Source organism: Chelmon rostratus, chromosome 22 (assembly GCF_017976325.1).
Source record: "Chelmon rostratus isolate fCheRos1 chromosome 22, fCheRos1.pri, whole genome shotgun sequence".
Classification (NCBI taxonomy): domain Eukaryota; kingdom Metazoa; phylum Chordata; class Actinopteri; order Chaetodontiformes; family Chaetodontidae; genus Chelmon; species Chelmon rostratus.
In genome coordinates, this window is record NC_055679.1 from 2,312,587 (window position 1) to 2,318,116 (window position 5,530).

Below are 5,530 nucleotides of genomic sequence, written 5' to 3' on the forward strand. Positions count from 1 at the left end.
ACAGATCCAAGTGAACAGCAGGGTAATTCCAGGGTTTGAATGGGCCGTTCCAGTGCAGCAGGTGCGCCTCCTGCAGGAAGCTCTCTGAATAACGGGCATCTGGACTCCAGCCTGGACAACCACAAAACCCGTTTGAAATGGCTCTATCCAGTCCCTGTGGTAGGTTGATTCGTGCCTCACTCGTCCGATCACACAGGACAACAGAACTGCTACATGTTGAACATGCTGTCGTGCACTAGATCACCTCATGTTTGATCATTTTGCAGTGGTTTTATTTTCAATCGCATATTTCAACAGTTAAGACTTCTAGAGATGAAAAGGAGTATTTAGACACTTTGGGAAATATGCTTGTTAGCTTTTAGCTAAAACGGCTGCTGTTGTGTCTGTCTGTTAAATGAGAGGCTAGAGGCAGGAAATGGTTAGCTTAGCTTAGCAGAATGACTGGGGGCAGGGGGCTACAGCGAGCCTGACTGCTTTAAAAGACTGAAACAAACAGAAAATCAGCCTGCCAACACTTCTAAAGCTCACTATTAACATGTTGGGCTATATCTCATCAGTTTAGTGAGCATAAAAACCAAGTGTAGTCTGCAGTTTTACGGGGGTTTTGTTCTGGACAGTTTCTTGACAGTTTCTCATAGTGAAGCATCTCTATTCATTTAGTCGGTTATTTCCTTTTATTTATCAGTCCTCTGTATGTACAGGTTGAAACTGGCCTGACTTTGGTTGTAAGATGAAAGCATTTTAGATACATATACTTTACTGACATGAAACCATTGTTTCAACAGCTTTTTAATTACTCCTCTTTCAAATGTAGGCTTGTTGAGACGTACTTGACACCGATTGTACTTATTTAAAAGCCTTTGAAACGAAAACATGTAACACAGCTATCTTTGAAAAAATAAAAGAATAAAATGAGAATATATTTGATATATACTGTATATTAGATATTTATTATTTAGATATATAGATATTATTTGCTCTGCACATCAGAACAGAGCTTATCAATGAATACTTAAGTGAGTAGAAAATGAAGATTAAAGTTTTATTTATTTATTTAGAGAAAAAAGCAAAGGAGCGCAGCAACATCTGGACTAATAATGACCTTCATGGAAGTCATCAGAAGAAAAGTTTCCTGCGTCCTCGCCACAAAATTCAGTGTAGAAGTTTGCAAAGGATCATGGAAACAAGCTTGATGCCTTGTGGAAACAAGTCGTGTGGACTGCTACATTTTTTTGATTGACTTTGTCAATGGGCGAACCGGAGCACCCGGAGAAAACCCCACATCTGAAGGAAGAACACAGAAGGAAGCAGGGCTGGGAGCTGAAGCCTTACTGTGTTACAGCAGCCCGAAGTCCCCTCTGGTTGATTCAGACGGCGCTTATGTCGGTCCAGCTGCACGTGCTGTCCCCCCTAGCGCCTGTTTGGCCAGTCTAAGAGGGACTGATGGGCCTGCTGCTCCTCCTCCTTCCTCTCAATGTGCAGCAGGACCTTATCTAAGCTCACGTCCTCCTTCCTTTATTTGGCTTTGATGGTTTCAGCCCTAACCGTCTCGTTTCCCAGCTTGTTGTCCAGCCGTCCAGCGTCTGTCCTCCTGACGGAGCTCCTGAATTTGTTTGCGGAGAACAGAAATCTCTCGGCGAATGGTCTCTGCGGCAGATGTGATGTCTTTATTCTCCCTGTCAAGAGACTGTTGCTGTCTAATCTTGTTGAGAATTTCCTGACGTTCCTGCACGAGGGCAACCTTCTCATTGTCAAACCTGTTCAGCTCAGTTTTGTTCTGTTGATACCGATCGAGCCAGGGTTTCACCTGTTCGTACTCTGCTGTCAAATCCAGGATTCTGCTTTGGAGGTTGTGAAGGTGGTCCATCCTTTCCTTTTTCTTAGCTTTCTCTGATGCATACGCGGCCTGCATCTCTTGTTCATCGCGAAGTTTCTCGGTCAAAGCCTGCTGCTGTCGTTCTTGGACAGCGATGAGTTGGCTCAAGGTTTGATTCTCCTCCTGCGTTGTTTGAATTTTCTTTTCCAAGTCGTTCTGCCTGGAGATTTTCTTCCGGAGGTCCTGAACCGTTTGCTGCAGCTTCTTCCATTCCTGGCTCAAGCGTTTGTTTACACTCAGTTTAGCCTCATATTCATCCTCCAAAACTTGATGGTCCCTCATTTGCCTCTGTGCTCCAACAATTTCTCGCTCAAGACTGTGGTTGTTTTGGACTATGATTTCTATTTCTTTTTCAGCAGCCTGACATTTTTCCTCCAGTTCTATCTGGCGCTTGAGTTTACTGTGCAGGTTGCCTGATTTCTTGCGAAGGTCTTTGCTTAAGTCACTGATTGCTTTTTTCCCAGCTTTAAGCCATTTATATCTCCCTTCTAGGTCTCGACCACGAGACTGTCCTCTGCGGTCGTCTTCTCGTTCTTCCAAGAACATATTGTGCAGCTCTGAGGCGTCTATTTCCTCAGGAGCTACACAAATGTTGTCGAGAAGATTTTCTTTGTCCTCTTTGCGTTTCAGCCAACGATCCATCTTATCTTATTTTGTTGTCTCTCGATATAAAAATGAATAAATGAAAAATATCTGGAACTGATGTGAACAGCAGAGCATGAGGAGTCATAGCTATTGATGTGCTTTGATGTCAAAAAGCAAGTGACGTCACAGTTCAAAGCAATTTCTTTGCTCCGTGACCTGAAAAAAAACCCCCTCCAGGTAGCCATAGCAACAGGTAGCGCAGCCAATCACTTCCGGCTTCCGCTCCAGTACGAAAATAAACCCGGCAACGGGAGCCGGCCGCAGCGTTCACGTCTGAAGCCGCTTCAAGTGTCCCGGTCCGCTTCTGCTGCTCTCAAGTTTCATCCGCCGACATAAAGAGGTGAGCTGCTGCTGCTGGCGAACTTATTTTATGCTTGTTTGATTTTGTCGACGAGCTAGCTAGCTTCTTTACGCTGTTACGCTATATGACGAGCGCTATATCGGCATTACTGTCGTTGCATAACGCTACTGTCTTGGTGCACGTCGGTGCAGAGAGAGTCGCTGTTAATTACTGTCCTGGTCTGTGTAGATTCAGATAAAATGATGTTGAATGTTGAATTTAGACTTTGTACTGGTTTTCCTCAGAGAACAACGCAGAATCATAACGTTTTATCACCTCATTCTACTTACAGTAACGTTATAATGTTAGAGCATGTTCTCTTGCAGTTCTTCTTAATATCATTATTGTGCTTATGATGATGATGATGATGGTGATGATGATTATCATTATCATCCTGGAAATAGTGACACAATGAATGTTAAACAAATGAAGCTACAGTTATTGATCACATGGTTACTATCTGAAGGCAACAGCCTGAATCTCCAGCTGTACCCCCGGGGGGCCTCCACAGATGAACCGGGACTGTGAAGCTGCATCCCTGGTAGTGAAGCCTCCCTCACTGCTTTCAGCCACTCAGGGGACCCTTTTCACTGTGTCAACATCTACAGCGTCAAGGTGCTCGGAAGGAAGCTCTTCCCCTCTTTTCAGCCGCCTGCTGTTTACTCTGGTGAGTTATCATGATGAGGTTATTTTTCTTATCCAAAAATACAATAATCTGATGCTGTGACAAGTTACACTCTGACAGGTGTGTTATTCTTCTGCCTGTCATATTGTGTGTTATATATATGTTCTATATATGTGTTATATTTATCAGGGTGTGGATGAGCGCAGTGTCCCAGGGATGGACCGAGTGGACAGCCTGGCAGAGTATTTGATGGGGCTGAGGACTGAAACTGGACAAACACTGAGCAACCAGCAGGCCACCACCATCAAAGCCCTGTGGCAGAACCTTCTGCGTATGTCCTGCCACAGGACCAGCAGCGAGCTTCTTCTATCAGCCCAATGCTGTAATAATTTAATTATCATCCCATGTAACAGGTCTGGTATTTGAGGAAAGTCAGCATTACAGAAATAACATACTGTATATACTGACAAATATTGTGTGTTCCTGGCAAAGTGTGTCGATATTGTGTTTTAGTGTATATATTGTAGAGCAGTGTTTCCTAGCTTTAATTATTATATTGTATTTAGGCCGGCAGGCAGGAAAACTTATTTCTTTGCAGTTATTCAGGGAAATCATGTAAAATGTGGAGAAGTGACGGGACATCCCAGACCTGAGAGAGACGTAGCTGGAGACAGAGTTTGGTTTCTATTATTTTGGACTGATGGATAAAAGTCCCGCAGCAGCTGATCTCTGCGTTCAGCGTCATACATTAAAAATCTGTCTCCAGTTTGGTCTCCACTAAGCAGTCTTTTAGCAGTTTTAGGTTTTTTTTCGTGTCTGTCGGCTTCAGTCTGGTCAATCTCTGTGTCCTCAAGTCTCTTGTGCCTTAATATCGCCCCTCCAGTCGGTCCAGCGTTGTTCTTTACTTTTCTTGTCTGTTTGCCGGGGACATGTCATTCTCCAGCCACACATCAAGTGTTTGGTCCTCTCCAAACAAATGAAAAGTCAAAAGCTTGTTGTTGCTGTGGCACAGCTGTCTGCTGAGTCTGTACAGAGGTTTCATGGTGTAACGGTGAGCACTCTGGACTCTGAATCCAGTGATCTGAGTTCAAATCTCAGTGGAACCTGCCTTAATGCTAACAGACAAATTCAGCTGTGTGTTAATAAGTTCATGACATCACTTCTACTTCCTGCTTTGCTCCATCCTTCTGCTGATATCCCTGTTATCTCTGCCAAAGTTTCAGACAGTGCATCTTGGACATGCTGTCACAGTCTGTCTCCCTGTTCCTCCTGGAACCAATTTTAAAGATGTAAAAGAGAATTACGGTATTATAACCACTTGGACTGATTATAAGACCTGGACCAGAATCAGAAGATACTAAATTCGGAAGGAGCCACATTACTGAGCAACAATGATGAAGCAAACACCAGAGTGAAAGTCGAGTAGCCACTCATATAATTTTTACAGTGGTTAAGGTAAGTTGATTAGGTTGTACAGAATACAAAATTGTAACCCAACTGTCAGAAAAAATAAAAATAAAAATAGTGTGCACACTTTTAAAACAGAAAAATGTCCGTTGGGGCCCTCATGTCGAATAGGAGTTGTTGCAGGTTTGTTGTTGTCAAGTCACTGTAAGTTCACCTGCTTCCAAAGGTCCTTGTAATGTTCTGCAAGTGTGTGTGTGTGTGAATGGGCGGGTACGTGGAGATTCCTTCAGTGCTGAACTCTCTTCCGGGTGGTCGGCTCGCCATCTGTCACGGCAGGAAGTTGTCCTGAACCTCAAACATCTTCCGTCCTCCAAAAACCTGACCTGTAGACAGGTCACACAATTCACATTCAACACCATCTATACTCACATGCATCAAAAGGGATATCAAATATCAAATATCAAAAAATGCACAGAATTGCATCTAACTCTGACATAAATCTTCATCTCTATTCAAATTTCTCTCAGTTGTACAACTTTAATCTCAAGTGCATCATTTGTGAAAACCAACATTAAAGTGCTCAAAGACTTATGGTAAGTAACCATTAACATTCAAAAATTCATTGATCAGAACCACA

The 5,530-nt window shown here is 43.2% G+C and overlaps 1 non-coding gene across 1 annotated transcript; it reads left to right on the plus strand.

The window, feature by feature from the left end:
- The first annotated feature begins 4,520 nt into the window (after positions 1 to 4,520).
- Positions 4,521 to 4,592, plus strand: trnaq-cug. The gene has a single exon. It is a non-coding gene; the product is annotated as a tRNA-Gln (tRNA).
- The last annotated feature ends 938 nt before the right edge of the window (positions 4,593 to 5,530 follow it).